At 48.7% G+C, this 23,289-nt stretch overlaps 1 protein-coding gene and 1 pseudogene across 2 annotated transcripts in view; one reads left to right on the top strand and one right to left on the bottom strand.

Annotated features, from left to right (window-relative positions):
* Positions 1-23,289, bottom strand: part of LOC126470998 (uncharacterized) — a 398,099-nt gene that overhangs the window by 205,029 nt on the left and 169,781 nt on the right. The window lies entirely within an intron of this gene.
* On the top strand, positions 9,133-9,249 carry LOC126471709 (5S ribosomal RNA; annotated as a pseudogene).

Here is a 23,289-nt window from a genome sequence, read left to right as displayed (position 1 = left end):
TAGAACTTAGAACTACTTAAACCTAACTAACGTAAGAACGTCACACACATCAATGCCCTAGGCACGATTCGACCCTGCGACCGTAGCAGACGCGCGGTACCAGACTGAAGCGCCTACAACTTCTCGGCCACCCTGGCCGGCGCGCGACTTTACATTTGGTCCACATATCGCCAGAATTTCACGGTGAATCTGTGTGCAATGTCGACGGTTTGCCCACAAGGATCATACTGTCCCGCGTACTTCAACTTTGTAGTATGTTTCCAGCTACTGCCCACACTGTATTACACCTGTTCTCCGTACCGCAGCAGTGCTGTCGCTGCACGAAACCCAGAACATGACAACGCACCACTCTTGCTACGCAGTGGCCTTACCGTGGGACGACATGTGTAACCTACTTTATGAAGTTTGCGACACATTAACTTCTCAAATTTTCGGACGAGTGCTTACTAAATGGTGTATTTCTCTGAATCACAACTGCTTCGAAGTTATGCTAAAACGAGGTACTAAACGCTGTTATTGTTAATATGGTTATACACCCCTGGAAATGGAAAAAAGAACACATTGACACCGGTGTGTCAGACCCACCATACTTGCTCAGGACACTGCTAGAGGGCTGTACAAGCAATGATCACACGCACGGCACAGCGGACACACCAGAAACCGCGGTGTTGGCCGTCGAATGGCGCTAGCTGCGCAGCATTTGTGCACCGCCGCCGTCAGTGTCAGCCAGTTTGCCGTGGCATACGGAGCTCCATCGCAGTCTTTAACACTGGTAGCATGCCGCGACAGCGTGGACGTGAACCGTATGTGCAGTTGACGGACTTTGAGCGAGGGCGTATAGTGGGCATGCGGGAGGCCGGGTGGACGTACCGCCGAATTGCTCAACACGTGGGGCGTGAGGTCTCCACAGTACATCGATGTTGTCGCCAGTGGTCGGCGGAAGGTGCACGTGCCCGTCGACCTGGGACCGGACCGCAGCGACGGACGGATGCACGCCAAGACCGTAGGATCCTACGCAGTGCCGTAGGGGACCGCACCGCCACTTCCCAGCAAATTAGGGACACTGTTGCTCCTGGGGTATCGGCGAGGACCATTCGCAACCGTCTCCATGAAGCTGGGCTACGGTCCCGCACACCGTTAGGCCGTCTTCCGCTCACGCCCCAACATCGTGCAGCCCGCCTCCAGTGGTGTCGCGACAGGCATGAATGGAGGGACGAATGGAGACGTGTCGTCTTCAGCGATGAGAGTCGCTTCTGCCTTGGTGCCAATGATGGTCGTATGCGTGTTTGGCGCCGTGCAGGTGAGCGCCACAATCAGGACTGCATACGACCGAGGCACACTGGGCCAACACCCGGCATCATGGTGTGGGGAGCGATCTCCTACACTGGCCGTACACCACTGGTGATCGTCGAGGGGACACTGAATAGTGCACGATACATCCAAACCGTCATCGAACCCATCGTTCTGCCATTACTAGACCGGCAAGGGAACTTGCTGTTCCAACAGGACAATGCACGTCCGCATGTATCCCGTGCCACCCAACGTGTTCTAGAAGGTGTAAGTCAACTACCCTGGCCAGCAAGATCTCCGGATCTGTCCCCCATTGAGCATGTTTGGGACTGGATGAAGCGTCGTCTCACGCGGTCTGCACGTCCAGCACGAACGCTGGTCCAACTGAGGCGCCAGGTGGAAATGGCATGGCAAGCCGTTCCACAGGACTACATCCAGCATCTCTACGATCGTCTCCATGGGAGAATAGCAGCCTGCATTGCTGCGAAAGGTGGATATACACTGTACTAGTGCCGACGTTGTGCATGCTCTGTTGCCTGTGTCTATGTGCCTGTGGTTCTGTCAGTGTGATCATGTGATGTATCTGACCCCAGGAATGTGTCAATAAAGTTTCCTCTTCCTGGGACAATGAATTCACGGTGTTCTTATTTCAATTTCCAGGAGTGTAATAAAACATTTTACACACATCAAATAAAAGTTTTGCATCATGTCGGTTCCGAGAGTTCCGGAACCTGTACAGAAAATTGGAATAGAGATCAACGTAAACATCATTTCCGCCCTTTTTATTGCTCATGAAAACCACACATTGCATGTTGTACCACCATACAGCGAGACCTTCAGAGGTGGTGGTCCAGATTACTGTACACACCGGTGCCTCTAATACCCAGTAGCACGTCCACTTGCACTGATGCGTCCCTGTATTTGTCGTGGCTTACTAGCCACAAGTTCATCAAGGCACTGTTGGTCCAGATTGTCCCACTCCTCAATATTCGCCGTAGATCCCTCCGAGTGGTTGGTAGGTCGCGTCGTCCGTAAACAGCCGTTTTCAATCTATCCCAGGCATGTTCGATAGTGTTCATGTCTGGAGAACATGCTGGCCACACTAGTCGAACGATGTCGTTATCCCTAAGGAAGTCATTTACAAGATGTGCATGACGGGGGCGCGAATTGTCGTCCATGAAGACGAATGCCCCGCCATTATGCTGCCGATATGGATGCACTATCGGAGGATGGCATTCACATATCGTACAGCCGTTACGGCGCCTTCCATTACCACCAGCGGCGTACATAATGCCACCCCAAAACTGCAGGGAATGTGCACCTTGCTGCACTTGCTGGACTGTGTGTCTAAGGCGTTCGGCCTGTTCGGGTTGCCCGTCTCTGACGATTGTCTGGTTGGAGGCATATGCGACACTCATCGCTGAAGAGAACGAGATGCCAGTGCTGAGCGGTCCATTCGGAATGTTGTTGGGCCCATCTGTACCGCGCTGTATGGTGTCGTGGTTGCAAAGATGGACCTCGCCATGAACGTCGGGAGTGAAGTTGCCACTCAAGCTATTGCGAACAGTTTGAGTCGTAACACGACGTCCTGCGGCTGCACGAAAAGCATTGTTCAACATGGTGGCGTTGCTGTTTAGGGTTCCTCCGAGCTATAATCCGTAGGTAGCGGTCATCTACTGCAGTAGTAGCCCTTGGGCGGCCTGGGCGAGGCATGTCATCAACAGTTCCTGTCTCTGTGTATCTCTTCCATGTCCGAACAGCATCGCTTTGGTTCTCTCCGAGAGGCCTGGACACTTCCCTTGTTGAGAGCCTTCCTGGCAGACAACACGATCTGTGTACCTCCTTTCTGGTGGAATGACTGGGACAGTCAAAAGGACTGTGTCTGTGATACAATACCCACAGTCAACGTCTATGTCGGCCGTTGGTGGCCGAGCGGTTCTAGGTGCTTAAGTCTGGAACCGCGCGACCGCTACGGTCGCAGGTTCGAATCCTGCCTCGGGCATGGATGTGTGTGATGTCCTTAGGTTAGTTAGGTTTAAGTAGTTTTGAGTTCTAGGGGACTGATGACCTGAGATGTTAAGTTCCATAGTGCTCAGAGCCATTTGAACCATTCAACGTCTATCTTCAGGAGTTGTGGGAATTGGGTGATGCAAAACTTGTTTTGGAGCGTGTACGTATTTTATTGATATTACTAAAATCGTAAGCATATCTGGCAAGTTAAAAGTGGACACGATGGCAATTAGTTGAGGTGATTGCAATCATTTTGAGGGTGGAGGGGGAGGCAGTAACAAACTGTGGCCCCCTTCAGAATCAAACTCGGTACCTGCGAACTAAATCCACCACACAAAAAACCTGAAAGGACTGCTCCCATCCACAGACACTTTTCTATCCCGCCTGGTAGGCGGCACGTGGTTAGGAACGGGAAAAGGTAATAGAAGACGGTACTGCAAGAAAATTGTTTACAGGTGCCAAAACATCGTCATAAACGGTTACATAAGTTTGTACGTAGGTGCGATGCTGAAGCGAAGTGTCCTGGCTGGCTGCACCTGATCAAATGGGGTGACGCAGTCGCGGAGTTCGTAGACCTCGACAGCACCGGCTAGATACCGCTGTCGTCGGTGTGTCTCGTAGTGACAACCTAGCAGAGCGGACCTACGTTGTGGCATCGTAGCTATCGATACCACAGACACACCAGTCCAAGCTAAGAATTCCTGACGACTAAACCCCATAACAGATATGTGACCCCTTTTTGTCACAACTGCCTTCCAAAATATACATCCCTTTTAGCGATTCCATAGCCTTCATCAAATTAGCTGGCAACCCCTGCATGGCACGGCGACAAAGTCCCAGAATCACTTCCACTTCATTCTTTCTCATCTAGGTATCTTCGCCTAATACCACTCCTGCGTTCCCATGTGCATTATATTTAATCCTACAACACCAAATCGATATTAGGAGGACAGCTAGATGCTTTCCTATCACTTCATCTGACAAATTACCTCATTCAACTCCCCAAATCAACTCCCCATCCTACTCCTCATTCCGTTTTCGTGCTTTTGACCTCATTTCATTTGCTCATCTACCTGCAGCCGGTTATCAAGCCTCCAGACATAACCCTGCAGCTGAAGTATAGAAACACTGACATCATCCGGTTTAATCGAAGCCACAAGGCCCACATATCAAAACAATGATCATCACACAGTGGTTTATAAGCACCCATGTTCCATTAACGAATGTAACCCAAGAATGTCTTAAAAACGTAATATAATAAACAGTACAGTCTGCCTCATTTTATAGTGATTCGCAAATATGATTTTCTCTCTCTACTGCGTGATAATCCAACTAATGTGAGAGTAGTCCACAGACCACTGCTGAGAACAGTGATACCTTACCGAAGGAGTGTTTTTTGTTTGTGCCTCAATGGTCGGGTACAAGTCTTTCAATTCGACTCCACTTCGACGACTTGCGTGTCCATAATTAACCCCAGTTATCCAATCGGGGAAAGGGGACCTACAGTTTAATGTAGAATCCAAAAAACGTGTCGTTCCTGGCGACTCCTCATATCGTTGAGAGATGAAGACTAAATTAAAATTAAAACAAAGTTTCCGTGGTCCGCCTGGGATTCGATCCCACGACTTCTCGATGTACAGGTACGCACTTTATCGCTAGACAACCAAGCCCGTCACCGAAAGGACGAAAACGTTGCATTAGAGTTTTAAGAGGGGCATTCAATAAATAATGCAACACATTTGTTTCCTTGGCCAATTTAGGTTGAAAAAATGCGGATTTTTTGTGAGACATCATGGAATATTCCCTCATCAGCTCCTATAGTTTTATGAAGTTCCTACAGGCGGCGGCGCTATACGTAACCTTCAAAATGGCGTCTGTAACGGTGATACTTTCCAAGCAGACAGTTGTCATTAAGTTTTTTGGCGGGAAATCAGGGCATCGTATATGTTCATAGGCGCTTGCAGAATGTCTATGGAGACCTGGCATAGAACAAAAGCATGGTCAATTGTTATGCGAGGTGTTTGTCATCATTGGAACAAGGTCGCGCAGCCTATAAGATATCACGTGTGTCGGCCAGCCGCACATAACTGTGACTACTACAACGTTGCAACGTGCGGACACTCATTTGAGATGATGGGTAACAATCAACCACCTTGCTGCTTAACAGGACATCTCAGTTGGTGGTGCCGACACACCCGTCCGCCAGTTGGAGTACTCAAGAGTGTGTGCCCGCTGGGTTTCCTACACGCCTAATAGAAGACCATAAAGAGCAACGAAGGACCATCTGTGCGGAATTGCTTGCGCATTGCGAGACTGATCGTGACAATTTTTTGTCGAATATCGTCACAGGCGATGAAGCATAGGTCCATCATGTCGAACCGGAAACGAAACGCTAATCCATGGTGTGGCGATATACTACCACTCCGCCGAACAAAAGGTTAAAAGTCAGTAACATCATGACGATGGCCTTGTGGGACTCTGATGTCCTCCCTCATGGTGCAACGATCAATTTTGAAGTGTACTGTGCTACCCTCAGGAAACTGAAGACACAACTTCAGCGTGTTCGTTGCCACAAAAGTGCAAACGAACTTATTTTCGTTAATAACTGTGGTGTCACCGCCAGACACCACACTTGGTAGGTGGTAGCCGTTAGTATACATCGGACACGCGTGTCGCCACTATCAGTGATTGCAGACCGAGCGCCGCCACACGGCAGGTCTAGTCTAGAGAGACTCCCCAGCACTCGCCCCAGTTGTACAGCCGACTTTGCTAGCGATGGTTCACTGTCTACATACGCTCTCATTTGCCGAGACGACAGTTTAGCATAGCCTTCAGCTACGTCATTTGCTACGACCTAGCAAGGTGCCATATTCAGTTACTATTCTGAACAGATAATATTGTGAATCATGTACCGCCAAGAGCGACGTTCATCATTAATGGATTAAAGTTAAGTATCAAACGCTTTCTGAATTTTCATTCCTTGTCATATTCCAGACCTCAAAAAAATGGTTCAAATGGCTCTGAGCACTATGGGACTTAACATCTGTGGTCATCAGTCCCCTAGAACTTAGAACTACTTAAACCTAACTAAACCTAAGGACATCACACACACCCATGCCCGAGGCAGGATTCGAACCTGCGACCGTAGCAGTAGCGCGGTTCCGGACTGAGCGCCTGAACCGCGAGACCACCGCGGCCGGCTCCAGACCTCACGTCAGTATAGTTCTTCCCCCCTCACGCCAGCCTGCATGAGCTAAGACACGTGCATTTCGGCCTCCACTAGTAACACGGTGTTGGCTCTTCTGCCAACACAAAAATAACACAAGGCCTCACACTAGCCTACGCGCCCGAGAGGAGCTCACAAAAGTTTCTTGGACCGTTCTTCCTCATCCACCCTACCACCCAGATCTCGCACATTCCGACTTCATTTGTTTGGCCCAATGAAGTTTGCACTCCGCAGGAAGCAATACGTGGACGATGTGGAGGTTATTGATGCAGCAAGACATTGGCTCCGACGTCGATTGGTCCGTTCCATCGACAACGAGGACAACGAAGGCAGACACAAGCTGGTATTGGGTAGAGATAGGGAGGGAAATTGGGTGTGTCTTTTCCAGCGGGGTCACTCTCGCATGGCACAGTGGAAAATGGGAGGATAGTCGTATGCTCGATATTTTTTCCCATGTTCACTCGACTGAGCCACTAAGATCATGTACAAGGAAGACTTCGTGGTTATATGGTAATAGAAACATAAGAGGCCGGCGAGCAGGCAGCGAAGTGTGGAACTGGTGGCGGCTCGTTCCTGGCGTGTGGGCTGGCGTGCCGCTTTCTGCTTTCTGCACGGCTTCCCGACACTGGAGAGAGCCGCCGCTCATATCTGCCACATCTTCTTCGTCTTGCGTCACACGATGACGACCAGACAACCTTACTACATCCATACGCACAGCAAGTTGCAGAGGTCTTCAGCTTTCATTCCAATGAAAGTCAGTTTCCTCGCAGCTGTATTTTTTAAAATTTCATTTTCATGTTTATCTCATCAGTGTGCAGTCAATTTTATAATACTGCTCATCTTCAGGTACCTGCTATGCATGCTTTATGAATCGAACGCCGTAAGTATCGTAATTGTCTTTCCATTAAGCGAGGCGCCTTTATCCTCGTCAGTGCTGAGTTTAGATTTAGTGAATGATAAGTTTATACTGGTGGTCATTGTATTGTTGAGGACTAAATAAGACTAAAAAAACTAATTTTTTTTAAGAAAACTGGTGTGATTCAACTAAATTTGAGGACAAGTTCTAGGCGAATAGCCCGCATCTCGTGGTCGTGTGGTAGCGTTCTCGCTTCCCACGCCCGGGTTCCCGGGTTCGATTCCCGGCGGGGTCAGGGATTTTCTCTGCCTCGTGATGGCTGGGTGTTGTGTGCTGTCCTTAGGTTAGTTAGGTTTAAGTAGTTCTAAGTTCTAGGGGACTTATGACCACAGCAGTTGAGTCCCATAGTGCTCAGAGCCATTTGAACCATCTAAGCGAATATTATTTATATTACAAATAACTATAAGAAAATAACGTGGAGGGACACGTACAGCACAAAAGCGTATAGGCCGACCTCGTCTGTTGAATGACAGAGACCGCCGACAGTCGAAGAGGGTCGTAATGGGTAACAGACAAACATCTGTCCAGACCATCACACAGGAATTCCAAACTGCATCAGGATCCACTGCAAATACTATGACAGTTCGGCGGGAGCTGAGAAAACTTGGATTTCATGGTCGAAGATTGCTCATAAGCCACATATCATGCCGGCAAACGCCAAACGACGCCTCGTTCGGTGTAAGGAGCGTAAACATTGGACGAGGCGGTGGTGTTATGGTGTGGTCATGTTTTTCATGGAAAGGGCTTGCACCCCTTGTTTTTTTTGCGTGGCACTATCACAGCACAGGCCTACACTGATGTTTTAAGCGCCTTCTTGCTTCCCACTGTTGAAGAGAAATTCGGAGATCGCGATTGCATCTTCAACACGATCGAGCATCTGTTCACGGCCTGTGGCGGAGTGGTTACACGACAATAACATCCCTGTAATGTTTTGGAACGCCGACTTCGTGCGAGGCCTCATCGACCGACATGGATGTCTCTTCTCAGTGCAGCACTCCGTGAAGAATGGGCTGCCATTCCACCAAGAAACCTTCCAGCACCTGACTGAACGTATGCCTGCGACAGTGGAAGCTGTCATCAAGGCCAAGGGTGGACCAACACCATTACCGATGGAGGATGCCACGAACGTGTAAGTCATTTTCAGCCAGGTGTCCGGATACTTCTGATCACATGTGTATCTCTGTCTTCTCTGCCCAGTCTGAGTTGGGTTGTGTTGTTTGGGAAAGGAGACCAGACAGCGAGGTCATCGGTCTCATCGGATTAGGGAAGGACGCGGAAGGAAGTCGGCCGTGCCCTCTCAAAGGAACCATCCCAGCATTTGGCTGGAGCGATTTAGGGAAATCACGGAAAACCTAAATGAGGATGGCAGGACGCGGGATTGAACCGTCGTCCTCCCGAATGCGAGTCCAGGTGCTAGCCACGCCCAGTCTGAACTTAACGAGTTCGCTCTGACTACCTTGCCAAGAAGCGGCCATTGTATATACTTCCTCCCAGTACAGCATCAAGAGCTACGTGTTACCAAGTATGTGTCGTACCTTCCTTCAGCTACCTCCCTCGCTCATGTCATTGACAGTTTTAAGAAATATATCTAAAAATGTCGATGACAAACATTTTCTCAGTATACACGTCCTGCTCCCTGCACGGTTTACTTTATATCTAGAATTATTTTTCTTAAGCCTCCTACAATACAGCCAACGGCCTTCCGCAGTGGTAACACCGGTTCCCGTCAGATCACAGAAGTTAAGCGCTGTCGGGCTGGGCTAGCACTTGGATGGGTGACCGTCCGGTCTGCCGAGCACTGTTGGCTAGCGGGGTGCCCTCAGCCCTTGTGAAGCAAACTGAGGAGCTACTTGATTGGGAAGTAGCGGCTCCGGTCTCAGAAACTGACATACGGCCGGGAGAGCGGCGGTGTGTTGACCACATGCTCCTCATATCCACATCCGGTGGCGCCAATGGGCTGAGGATGACACGGCGGCCGGTCGGTACCGCTGGGCCTTCATCTCCTGTTCGGGAGGAGTTTAGTTTAGCATGCTACAATACAATACTGCAGTCTTAATACATCTTAAGAAAATTCTACTTCTTGTTGCTATTCTTCCGTCGTTCACCTCTATTTCTCCTCCTCCTCCTCCTAAATTCGTCCTCCTCCTCCTTCTCCTCCTCTTGTAGCGATGGTTCATCAGGTATCTGAGATTACTGCTGCGAGATACACCGCCTGCCGTTACACTCATAGGCGTTTGTACATCCATTTCGTGCCAACACCTTATGTTTTACAATGACTGGAGGCTCCCTCCTAGATCTCTGATTTCTAATATTTGCCCTCTGGGAACAAATTAAAGTATTCCTCTTATTCCTGCATCTGCATTCTCTTTAACTGATTGTTCAGCCCCTACGCGTAATGTTCTGCAATATCCCAACTGCTTCGTGTTACTAACTGCAAATTACAAAAAAATTTAAATGCTTCTGAGCACTATGGGACTTAACTTCTGAGGTCACCAGTCCCCTAGAACTTAGAACTACTTAAACCTAACTAACCAAGGACGTCAGACACATCCATGCCCGAGGCAGGATTCGAACCTGCGACCGTAGCGGTCGCGCGGTTCCAGACTGTAGCGCCTAGAACCGCTCGGCCACCCAGGTCCCAAACAGTCCTACAGGTACGTCTTATTACACACCAACGAAGAACGTAAAAGCATTTATAATGATGAAATATAAAACATACACTCCTGGAAGTGGAAAAAAGAACACATTGACACCGGTGTGTCAGACCCACCATACTTGCTCCGGACACTGCAAGACGGCTGTACAAGCAATGATCACACGCACGGCACAGCGGACACACCAGGAACCGCGGTGTTGGCCGTCGAATGGCGCTAGCTGCGCAGCATTTGTGCACCGCCGCCGTCAGTGTCAGCCAGTTTGCCGTGGCATACGGAGCTCCATCGCAGTCTTTAACACTGGTAGCATGCCGCGACAGCGTGGACGTGAGCCGTATGTGCAGTTGACGGACTTTGAGCGAGGGCGTATAGTGGGCATGCGGGAGGCCGGGTGGACGTACCGCCGAATTGCTCAACACGTGGGGCGTGAGGTCTCCACAGTACATCGATGTTGTCGCCAGTGGTCGGCGGAAGGTGCACGTGCCCGTCGACCTGGGACCGGACCGCAGCGACGCACGGATGCACGCCAAGACCGTAGGATCCTACGCAGTGCCGTAGGGGACCGCACCGCCATTTCCCAGCAAATTAGGGACACTGTTGCTCCTGGGGTGTCGGCGAGGACCATTCGCAACCGTCTCCATGAAGCTGGGCTACGGTCCCGCACACCGTTAGGCCGTCTTCCGCTCACGCCCCAACATCGTGCAGCCCGCCTCCAGTGGTGTCGCGACAGGCGTGAATGGAGGGACGAATGGAGACGTGTCGTCTTCAGCGATGAGAGTCGCTTCTGCCTTGGTGCCAATGATGGTCGTATGCGTGTTTGGCGCCGTGCAGGTGAGCACCACAATCAGGACTGCATACGACCGAGGCACACAGGGCCAACACCCGGCATCATGGTGTGGGGAGCGATCTCCTACACTGTCCGTACACCACTGGTGGTCGTCGAGGGGACACTGAATAGTGCACGGTACATCCAAACCGTCATCGAACCCATCGTTCTACCATTCCTAGACCGGCAAGGGAACTTGCTGTTCCAACAGGACAATGCACGTCCGCATCTATCACGTGCCACTCAACGTGCTCTAGATGGTGTAAGTCAACTACCCTGGCCAGCAAAATCTCTGGATCTGTCCCCCATTGAGCATGTTTGGGACTGGATGAAGCGTCGTCTCACGCGGTCTGCACGTCCAGCACGAACGCTGGTCCAACTGAGGCGCCAGGTGGAAATGGCATGGCAAGCCATTCCACAGGACTACATCCAGCATCTCTACGATCGTCTCCATGGGAGAATAGCAGCCTGCATTGCTACGAAAGGTGGATATACACTGTACTAGTGCCGACATTGTGCATGCTCTGTTGCCTGTGTCTATGTGCCTGTGGTTCTGTCAGTGTGATCATGTGATGTATCTGACCCCAGGAATGTGTCAATAAAGTTTCCACTTCCTGGGACAATGAATTCACGGTGTTCTTATTTCAATTTCCAGGAGTGTATATCGAATTTATAACGGTCTTTTTAAGGAATAAATTCCCATGCTACTGCAAAAATATAAATATTTGGCAGAAACACAAAATGGAAACAAGAAATGCAATCCTAGGAATACTAAGCAATATAGCAACGAAACCTGGCAACCAAAATTGAAATTCTATTCAAGCACATCAGCGATATGATTGTCAACTGAAAATATTTGTTGAATTTTCATGGTTTACAGTTTTTATGGGTGTTCCATCTTGAGCTTATAGCAGTTTAATTAAAGAGAATCGCGTTTCTCTGTCATTTATGAAGCATCTTCCGTGGTTATTCTGAAAGTTCGGTATATGCACTATCGCTCAAAATTTTTCGAACGCCCTGAAAGTAAGATAAAAAAAAAGCTAGTTATCAGATTCAAATACGAATTAGCCTTGTTCTTTCCCCAGTGTCATGCTCAATATAACGTTTAAGAGTAGTGTTCCATGGTTTTAAATGCCGTTAATTTTGTATTGTGGTGGCGTAATACACACATCAAAAAAGTTTTGCATCAGCACGGTTTTCAGAACTCCTGAAGATAGATGTTGACTGTGCATATCGTATCACACACACAGTCCCTTTTATTGTTCAGAAATGTCATTAAACACGCCCAAAGATATAAACAACCATGCATGAACAGGGCCTATTAAACGGAGAGGGTCGGACAGCCGATCACTTCCAGTCATTTCACCAGGAAGGAGGTACGCGGTTCATGTTATCTGTAGTTCAACCGTGCCTAGACGGTCAATACCGCGGTTCGATCGCGTCCGCATTGTTGCTTTGTGCCAGGAGGGCTCTCAACAGGAGAAATGTCCAGGCGTCTCGGAGTGAACCAAAGCGATGTTGTTCGGACATGGAGGAGATACAGAGAGACAGGAACTGTCGATAACACGCCTCGCCCAGGCCGCCCAAGGTCTACTACTGCAGTGGATGACAGCTACCTACGGATTATGGCTCGGATGAACCCTGACACTAACGCCATGTTGAATAATGCTTTTCGTGCAGCCACAGGACGTCGTGTTACGACTCAAACTGTGCGCAATAGGCTGCATGATGCGCAACTTCACTCCCGACGTCAATGGCGAGGTCCATCTTTGCAACCACGACATCATGCAGCGCGGTACAGATGGGCCCAACAACGTGCCGAATGGACCGATCAACATTGGCATCACGTTCTCTTCGCCGAAGAGTGTCGCATCAACCAGACATTCGTCGTAGACGTGTTTGGAGGCAACCCGGTCAGGCTGAGCGCCTTACACACACTGTCCAGCGAGTGCAGCAAGGTGGAGGTTCCCTGCTGTTTAGGGGTGGCATTCTGTGGGGCCGTCGTACGCCACTGGTGGTCATGCAAGGCGCCGTAACGGCTGTACGATACGTGAATGCCGTCCTCCATCCGATAGTGCAACCATATTGGCAAGGCATTCGTCTTCATGGACGACAATTCGCGCCCCATCATACACATCTTGTGAATGACTTCCTTCAGGGTAACGACAACGCTCGACTAGAGAGGCCTGCATGTTCTCCAGAAATAAACCCTATCGAACATGCCCGGGATAGATTGAAAAGGGCTGTTTAGGGACGACGTGACACACCAACCACTCTCAGGGATCTACGCCGAATCGCTGTTGAGGAGTGGGACAATCTGGACCAACAGTGCCTTGATGGGCGTGGGGAGCGAGGGAGGGAGGGATGGATGGAGAGGGAGGGGGAGGGAGGGAGGGAGGGAGGGAGGGAGGGAGAGAGAGAGAGAGAGAGAGAGAGAGAGAGAGAGAGAGAGAGAGAGAGATTAGAAGATGGGGGATCGTAGTGGGTGAACGTGTGTGGGTGCGTATGTGTGGGTGCGTATGTGTGTGTGTGTGTGAGTTAATGTAAATTAGCGAAAATGTCTAACAAGAAGGGGAAAAAAGCAGTGGTTTGGAGAACACAGTGTCAGAAACACCGTCAGTAGTTTGCCCTCCAACTTTAAAAACAAAACGCTTTTTTTAATCCAAAATAACCAAAAGTGTACAAACATGTATCGAATTTGCAGAATAGCTATGGAAGATGCTTTATAAAGAAAAGCGAAACGCGTCTGGTCTGAGACAGAAAAACCAATAATAACTGTATTTAACAGCTGCTTCGACAGACGGCCATGAAAACAAGCATATTACTTCATGCTTTATTGTAGGCACAGTATTTCGAAGTCACAACTTTTGTGCCGGCCAGAGTGGCCGAGCGGTTCTAGGCGCTACAGTCTGGAACCGCGCGACAGCTACGGTCGCAGGTTCGAATCCTGCCTCGGGCATGGATGTGTGTGATGTCCTCAGGCTAGTTAGATTTAAGTAGTTCTAAGTTCTAGGGGACTGATGACCAGAGCAGTTAAGTCCTATAGTGCTCAGATCCATTTGAACCATCACAACTTTTGTATTGCGTAAATCGAAGCAAAGCAAAACTCCATGTTCTGGCCCTGATGAGCCAGTCGGCGTCGATCGACCACCGTGTCATCCTCTACGGCGGAGGTTCGAATCATCCCTCGGGCATGGGTGTGTGTGTGTGTTTGTCCTTAGGATAATTTAGGTTTAGTAGTGTGTTAGCTTAGGGACTGATGACCTTAGCAGTTAAGTCCCATAAGATTTCAGACACATTAGAACTTTTTTTTTTTTTTTTTTATATATATTGTATGGAGGGGCATGGGTCGGCACACCGCTCCGCTTTCTTGACATAGGAGCCGCTACTTCTAACTCAAGTAGCTTCTCAAATGCCTGCCCGAGGCTGAGTGCCCCTTGTACCAAGGAAAAAGTCTCTGGCAGTATCGGGAATCGAACCCGTGTGTCGCACAGAGTAGCCAGACACGCTGACCACTGACCTACAGATGCGCTCTGTATTGTGTAATGAGAATGTCCAAGGCGAGTTGTCGATTAGTTTCTAAGAACGGACAGCGAAGCAAATGTCCATGTTGTCTTACGAAAAGCTATGTCAGCATTTGTCTGAGGGATTCAGAGAAATTACGTGGAACCTTTATCAGGACAGATATAGTAGGATAAAGACGGCGCTCCTCCCCGTAAACTAATAGTATTAGTTCTGTCTTATCTGTAAATTACAAGACCAGGAAACTAGAAGATGAATAGATGTACCAGAGGTAACAACGTTCTCATTTGGTCTCCTCGCTGCGGACATCTTACTACACATATCACGCAGAGATGCAAGTGAGGAACGCACTAGAAACTGACCAGTAAGTCTATAGACCTAATCAGCTGGGGTATGACCCACAAGCGTAATATAAATCAGATTAATTTCAGCGTTCGGTAGTTTACCGTCAGGCACCTTAATAACCACAACTGCATCCCCGTTTGACGATTAGGATTTTACTTTCCTGTGGTTTCCCTAAATCGCTCAAAGCGATTCTTGGCAAGTTCCATTTGAAAAATTCACAGTTGATTTCCTTTCCCATCCTTGTCCAATCGTAGCTAGTTTTGTGTCTCTAATGATATTGTCATCGACGCGATGTTAAAAATTAATTCTTCCTTGCTTAACAAGTGAAAAATTATCGTCGATGGTGACACAACGCAAGGCCGTGTTGTTATGCGACTAATATCGCACTTAGTCAGCACCGAAGGGTCACACGTCATCGCGTAAACAACGAAAGTAAAAATCAGTGTTCCTCCCATCAACCTCACTACAGAACCTGTGAGTCTACATGCATCTTGTCGTCTTAGCGAGAACATGTAACATGGCTGAAGCTTTTGAGATGTGTTTCCATTTAGTTTATTACTCGTACACTGCACAGCTTTCTTGGAGACGGGGCCGGCCGCGGTGGCCGTGCGGTTCTGGCGCTGCAGTCCGGAACCGCGGGACTGCTACGGTCGCAGGTTCGAATCCTGCCTCGGGCATGGGTGTGTGTGTGTGATGTCCTTAGGTTAGTTAGGTTTAAGTAGTTCTAAGTTCTAGGGGACTTATGACCTAAGATGCTGAGTCCCATAGAGCTCAGAGTCATTTGAACCATCTTGGAGACTGAGCCCCTATAATTGAACCAGTAACCTTCCGATAAGAATAGGAATGCAGAACCGCGTGCGTGGGCCTACGGAAAGCGCTATCACGCTCACGCTCGAATTTCGCTGACGAGAATGTTGCAAACGACGCGGGATGAAGGCGCCGGACAGAATGTGGCTCAGAGGGCGGTGAAAGCGACGCTGCCTAACTGGGCTGATCCGTATGCCATTGTTTGAATAGCACTTTCAGTCGCGCTCTACTTTCTCATTCGCAGATTCCTTAATGGTCGCTAAACGACAGAACAACGTCATGTCACCGCTTCTGGTTGGTTTCGACTGCAGAAAGACGTGTTAATTTCTTTCGAATTCGAGATGTTCACGACTATAGCCTTAATCGGGACGATTTTGGTTTGAAGGCAATTGTATCTATTTTCACGTCTTTCCCTCCTCCCCTCCCCTCTCGCTCTCTGTTATAGTTGCGATTTGACAGTTGTGTTTACATCTTAGTACTTTCCCCATGCACAGTACGCAGCGGAACTACAGGACGTCGCACTCCAATTCTCTGTTCTCAAAGTGGCATACAGTTCCATATTTTTGACAAATATGCTTCGTGCTCCATTCGTCCAGGATATCTGTACCAAATCGATCATTTATTTTAGGTTATCTGCAATATATTACGACTTATTTATCCTGTCTTTTACGATTTGGTGTAAGCACTAACTATTATACTTTATTGCGCTTACTACTACATATATCCATAAGCTTTCCTATTATTCCTTTTCTTCTCATTAAATATACAAATTTCTGATGTATTAATACTGTAATATCATTTCCGATTGATTTACTCCACCTAATAGTATTTAGTACTTGTTTTGGGTTCAAAAAGGGTTCAATGGCTCTGAGCACTATGGGACTTAACGTCTGAGGTCATCAGTCCCCTAGAACTTATAACTACTTAAACCTAACTAATCTAAGGACATCACACACATCCATGCCCGAGGCAGGATTCGAACCTGCGAACGTAGCGGTCGCGCGGTTCCAGACTGTAACGCCTAGAACCGCTCGGCCACACCATGAATCCTGCAGGGCTGTCCATAAATCCGCAAGAGTATGGGGAGGGGGGGGGGGTTGAGATCTCTTCTGTACAGCACGTTGCAAGGCATAAGGCATCACAGATATGCTCAACAATGTTCATGTCTGGGGAGTTTGGGGGCCAACGGAAGTGTTTAACCTCAGAACAATGTTCCTGGAGCCACTCTGTGGCAATTCCGGACGTGTGCGGTGTCGCATTGTCCTGCTGGAATTGCCCAAGTCCGTTGGAATGCACAATGGACATCAGCGGATGCAGGTGATCAGACAGGATGCTTAAGTACGTGTCACGTGTCAGAGTCGTATCTAGACGTATCAGGGGTCCCAAATCATTCCAACTGCACAAGGCCCACACCATTACTGAGCCTCCACCAGCTTGAACAGTCCCCTGCTGACATGCAGGGTCCATGGATTCATGAGGTTGCCTCCATACACGTACACATCCATCCACTCGATACAATTTGAAACGAGACTCGTCCGACCAGGCAACATATTTCCAGTCATCAACAGTCCAATGTCACTGTTGACGGGCCAAGGCGAGGCGTATAGCTTTGTGTCGTGCAATCATCAAGGGTACACGAGTGGATCTTCGGCTGCGAAAGCCCATATCGATGATGTTTCGTTGAATGGTTCGCACGCTGACACTTGTTGATGGGCCAGCATTCAAATCTGCAGCAATTAGCGGAAGGGTTGCACTTCTGTCACGCTGAACGATTCTCTTCTGTCGTCGTTGGTCCCGTTCTTACAGGATCTTTTTCCGGCCACAGCGATGTTTGAGATCTGATGTTTTACCGGACTCCTGATATTCACGGTACACCCGTGAAATGGTCGTATGGGAAAATCCCCACTTCATCGCTACCTCGGAGATGCTGTGTCCCATCGCTCGTGCGCCGACTATAACACCACGGCCAAACTCACTTAAATCTTGATGACCTACCATTCTAGCAGCAGTAACCGATCTGACAACTGCGCCAGACATATGTTGTCTTATGTGGGTGTTGTCAACAGCAGTGCCGTATGATTCCTGTTTACATATCTCTGTATTTGAATATGCATGTCTATACCAGTTTCTTTGGCGCTTCAGTGTATAACCTGCTACAGTTTATCGACTGGCTTTAGGTTAAGCAATCAGTCAGATACTGGTTTGATTAGAGCTGTGGTGACAAGTTTTGTATAAGATGAACTACACGAGAGTGATGCCTCATTTTTGGCTATGAAGGAGTAGAGGATGGGGGTTGAAGTGCAAAGGAATTCAGGTTAAGCCATGCTGGTGGTGCCCGTTAGGTTTCAAACGCTGTGGTTGCTGGAAATGGCGTTCTGCTAGGTGCTTTTATAGTGGAGTTTAATGTTAGGCTGCGGTCTGATTTCGCTCACAGATATTTGTGGTTTCCACGCTGGAGAGACACAGATCTCTGCACGAGATATCCAGTTTCTTTTAAGCCTATTCTCTTTAGAAAATAGAAGGCAGGGATTTGCGTTTAACAGGAATTTTTCCTCTGGTCGCTGCTTTCTAGTACAGTCTTAGCTCTTCTAGAGCAGCAGATGGGTCTTGTCAATTCATTCAGTGTTTTACTGCGCAGCTGATGTTATTCTCCTTCCTGCGGAGTCCATTTCTTCTCGGTGCTCCACTGTCAGTTTCAATGCATAAGGCTAACAGAGACTTGCCTGTTTCTGAAGCGAGCAGTGAATAATAAGTGCCTGTCGCTGTACTTTCATTATTGTGTATCTCTTGTATGTCATGTCGATAGGAATTACTCTTCTAATTTGACTTTTTTCAAATCAGTTCTCTGTATCTTGATTTGGATAACAGTATTTTTTTTCCACAACATGACCTTTATGTCAAAAACAAATTTTATTTGTGAAAGAACTTGTCTTACCGTGCATAAGACGTGACTTGAAGTTAGTACTATTCTTAATTGTGTAAAATTGCATTTACAAGTGGGCTGTTTCCGCAGAAGTGGGAACGCAACATGAGAGGGAACAGAGCAAAAACAGCCCCAGTTAAAAGACAACGTACAAACACAAAATGTGCAGATCGTTTGTGACCACTAAACGCCTCGTTACCTTCGCGTCTTTGCGCTGTCGGATCTTATTTTTTGCAAGTTACTATATTTCGTGTAGTTTTTTTACTGCAATTAAAAATAAACAACTGGCGACTAAGCAACATGAAAAGTTTTTTCTGATCAGTACTTTTTTTGTTGCAATAATCCTGTGTGATACGTTTATGTGGCTGACGCTGTTGCGGAGTTAATAATACACTCCTGGAAATGGAAAAAAGAACACATTGACACCGGTGTGTCAGACCCACCATACTTGCTCCGGACACTGCGAGAGGGCTGTACAAGCAATGATCACACGCACGGCACAGCGGACACACCAGGAACCGCGGTGTTGGCCGTCGAATGGCGCTAGCTGCGCAGCATTTGTGCACCGCCGCCGTCAGTGTCAGCCAGTTTACCTTGGCATACGGAGCTCCATTGCAGTCTTTAACACTGGTAGCATGCCGCGACAGCGTGGACGTGAACCGTATGTGCAGTTGACGGACTTTGAGCGAGGGCGTATAGTGGGCATGCGGGAGGCCGGGTGGACGTACCGCCGAATTGCTCAACACGTGGGGCGTGAGGTCTCCACAGTACATCGATGTTGTCGCCAGTGGTCGGAGGAAAGTGCACGTGCCCGTCGACCTGGGACCGGACCGCAGCGACGCACGGATGCACGCCAAGACCGTAGGATCCTACGCAGTGCCGTAGGGGACCGCACCGCCACTTCCCAGCAAATTAGCGACACTGTTGCTCCTGGGGTATCGGCGAGGACCATTCGCAACCGTCTCCATGAAGCTGGGCTACGGTCCCGCACACCGTTAGGCCGTCTTCCGCTCACGCCCCAACATCGTGCAGCCCGCCTCCAGTGGTGTCGCGACAGGCGTGAATGGAGGGACGAATGGAGACGTGTCGTCTTCAGCGATGAGAGTCGCTTCTGCCTTGGTGCCAATGATGGTCGTATGCGTGTTTGGCGCCGTGCAGGTGAGCGCCACAATCAGGACTGCATACGACCGAGGCACACAGGGCCAACACCCGGCATCATGGTGTGGGGAGCGATCTCCTACACTGGCCTTACACCACTGGTGATCGTCGAGGGGACACTGAATAGTGCACGGTACATCCAAACCGTCATCGAAACCATCGTTCTACCATTCCTAGACCGGCAAGGGAACTTGCTGTTCCAACAGGACAATGCACGTCCGCATGTATCCCGTGCCACCCAACGTGCTCTAGAAGGTGTAAGTCAACTACCCTGGCCAGCAAGATCTCCGGATCTGTCCCCCATTGAGCATGTTTGGGACTGGATGAAGCGTCGTCTCACGCGGTCTGCACGTCCAGCACGAACGCTGGTCCAACTGAGACGCCAGGTGGAAATGGCATGGCAAGCCGTTCCACAGGACTACATCCAGCATCTCTAGGATCGTCTCCATGGGAGAATAGCAGCCTGCATTGCTGCGAAAGGTGGATATACACTGTACTAGTGCCGACATTGTGCATGCTCTGTTGCCTGTGTCTATGTGCCTGTGGTTCTGTCAGTGTGATCATGTGATGTATCTGACCCCAGGAATGTGTCAATAAAGTTTCCCCTTCCTGGGACAATGAATTCACGGTGTTCTTATTTCAATTTCCAGGAGTGTATTTATCTACTTAAGTACGAAACTAAGTGAATATTCTGTTGAACATTTCCGTTAAATATTTACGGGTATGACAGTCTTCAACTCTTGTCTAAAATAATATTATAAAGGAAAACATTCCTAATATTTATTTGGTCAACAACTTGCTTTCACATACTTAAACTATCTTCAGGTCTGATGGCTCAAATCGCTCTGAGCACTATGGGACTTAACATCTGAGGTCATCAGTCCCCTAGAACTTAGACCTACTTAAACCTAACTAACCTAAGGACATCACACACATCCATGCCCGAGGCAGGATTCGAACCTGCGACCGTAGGGGTCGCGTGGTTCTAGACTGAAGCGCCTAGAAGAACCGCTCGGCCACACCGGCCGGCTCTTCAGGTCTTAAGATGAGCTGAGAAATCTAAAGCCGGTTCATGACCAATTAATTATAACTTTACAGAAAATTAGGAAGCGTTTTCCTTAAAACACTGATCACCCAGAACATCATGACCATCGACATACTATAGGTATAAACCTGTCCAGGCGATAGCAGCGTCACCTGGCGAGGAATAACTGCCACCAACACGCAATGTACATGTAGTATCAGTGAGCGTGCTGTGCGTGTGTAGAATGGGAAGGCGCGCGCAATCTGAGTTTGACCGAGGGCAGATTGCGATGGCCTGGAGGCTCGGCACGAGCAATTAGGAAACCGCACGACTTGTTCGGTGTTCGAGGAGTGCTGTGGTGGGTGTCTTCAACAGCCACAAGACCAAGCTGAAACCACGTCCAGGTATCGTGGGGTTGGGTTGCCACCCTCATTACAGATGTCGAACGTCGTGAGCTGAAGCACACTGGTAAAGCAGGACAGGCAGCAAACTGTGGAGGAACTAACATCACACTGTAATATCAGGAAGAGTACAAGAGTATACGAACACTCCTAAGAATCGGCCTCCGCAGGCGACGACCCATGTATGTGCCAATGTTAACACCACGACATCGCTGACCATCGGCACTGGATGTTGGCGCAGTGGTAGAGCGAGCTTTGCATGTTGTGATGAATCCCGATAGCTTCTTCATCGTCCCAATGGGAGGACGCGAATCTATCGTCTTCCAGGAGAACAGCTCCTTGACACCTGTACTGCAGGACCGAGACAAGCAGGCAGCGGCTCAATTATGCTTTAGAGAACATTCACGTGGGCATCTATGGGACCAGCGTAGATCGTGCAAGGCACCATGACGGCCAAGGAGTATCTTACACTGGTTGCAGACCACGTAAACCCCTTCATGACGATTATGTTTCCCGACGGCAGTGGCATTTGCAACAAGATAATGCGCCCTGCCAAAAGGCGCGGAGTGTGATGGAGTGGTTCGAGGAACACAGTGGCGAGTTCCAGTTGATGTACTGACCCCCCAACTCGCCAGCTCTGAACCCGATCGAACACATACAATATGTGATTGAGCGCGGCGTCAGAGCTCACGCCCCTGTCCCCGGAATTTACGATGAATTAGGTGACTTGTGTGTGCAGATGTGGTGCCGACTCCCTCCAGCGACTTACCAAGGCCTCATTGCTTCCATGACACGACGCATCGCCGCTGTTATCCGTGCCAAAGGTGGACATAACGACTATTAGATAGGTGCTCATAATGTTCTGACTGATCAGTGTAATATTATGAACATGTTCTGCCACGCACCGACGGAACATTCAATGAATCTTGTCTAAAATATAAATTCACACGAACTGAGTCATAATGCTATTACTAGTAGCAAAAAAAGAACAGACTCGTGTCAGTGGGAGATCTTCAACTGCTACATATTCTACTGACCGTCAATAAAACTGAAGAGGACTTCAAGAAACAAATGAAACGACACAACGAACTACTAATGAGAGAATTTATTCGTGTAGTGGAGCTTACGTTGAGCGCTTTTAAATTGTTGTCACTTATGATGTCAAAGAGCAGCTAGAATGCTACATCAAGAGCAAGAAAGAATAAATAAACTAATAAGACTCCCTTGAAAATAAGATCAGTTACTGCAAAGTCGTGTGACTAGCGTCTGCCGTCGGGTAGACCGTTCGCCGGGTGCAAGTCTTCGATTTGACGCCACTTGCCGGCCGCGGTGGTCTAGCAGTTCTAGGCGCTCAGTCCGGAACCGCGCGACTGCTACGGTCGCAGGTTCGAATCCTGCCTCGGGCATGGATGTGTGTGATGTCGTTAGGTTAGTTAGGTTTAAGTAGTTCTAAGTTCTAGGGGACTGATGACCACAGATGTTAAGTCCCACAGTGCTCAGAGCCATTTGAACCTTCTTTTTTTTGACGCCACTTCGGCAACTTGGGCGTCGATGGGGATGAAATGATGATGATTAGGACAACACAACACCCAGTCCCTGAGCGGAGAAAAATCTCCGACCCAGCCGGGAATCGAACCCGGGCCCTTAGGATTGGTATTCTGTCGCACTGACCACTCAGCTACCGGGGGCGGACTAGTCACTGCAATAGTTGCCTAAGATTCGATGGAAAATACCTATTTTGGACATTACCAGAATCTTCTCACGTTTTCCGCAACAGTCACATTGAAACAGATACTTGGAGAGATGTTGCAGAATAAACGAACATTTTAAGATATATTGCGTGACTAAAACAGCGAAGCACTCAAAGGGGAGGAGGAGGCGAAATGAAACTCCAAGGCTGAGAGGGTATGTGATTTATTTCACTGATTACAAAATCAACGCAAATTTACGAAATTCTTTGTAAGTATAAGCCCTCTCATCAGTACCGTCCACAGATTCGGTTGGAAAGGGTGTCAAAGCGTTTGTATCCTCCCCTGAGGCAACCAAGCCACAGCTACTGCAAGTGGTTGTCGATATCCTGGATATTTGCGCCGGGACGCAGTCCCAGCTGGTTCCACACGTGTTGAGCTCTGAGCACTATGGGACTTAACATCTGAGGTCATCAGTCCCCTAGAACTTAAAACTACT

Source organism: Schistocerca serialis, chromosome 3, assembly GCF_023864345.2.
Source record: "Schistocerca serialis cubense isolate TAMUIC-IGC-003099 chromosome 3, iqSchSeri2.2, whole genome shotgun sequence".
Taxonomy (NCBI): domain Eukaryota; kingdom Metazoa; phylum Arthropoda; class Insecta; order Orthoptera; family Acrididae; genus Schistocerca; species Schistocerca serialis.
The sequence above is the reverse complement of the archived record's forward strand: the minus strand, read 5'-3'. Positions and strand labels throughout refer to the sequence as shown.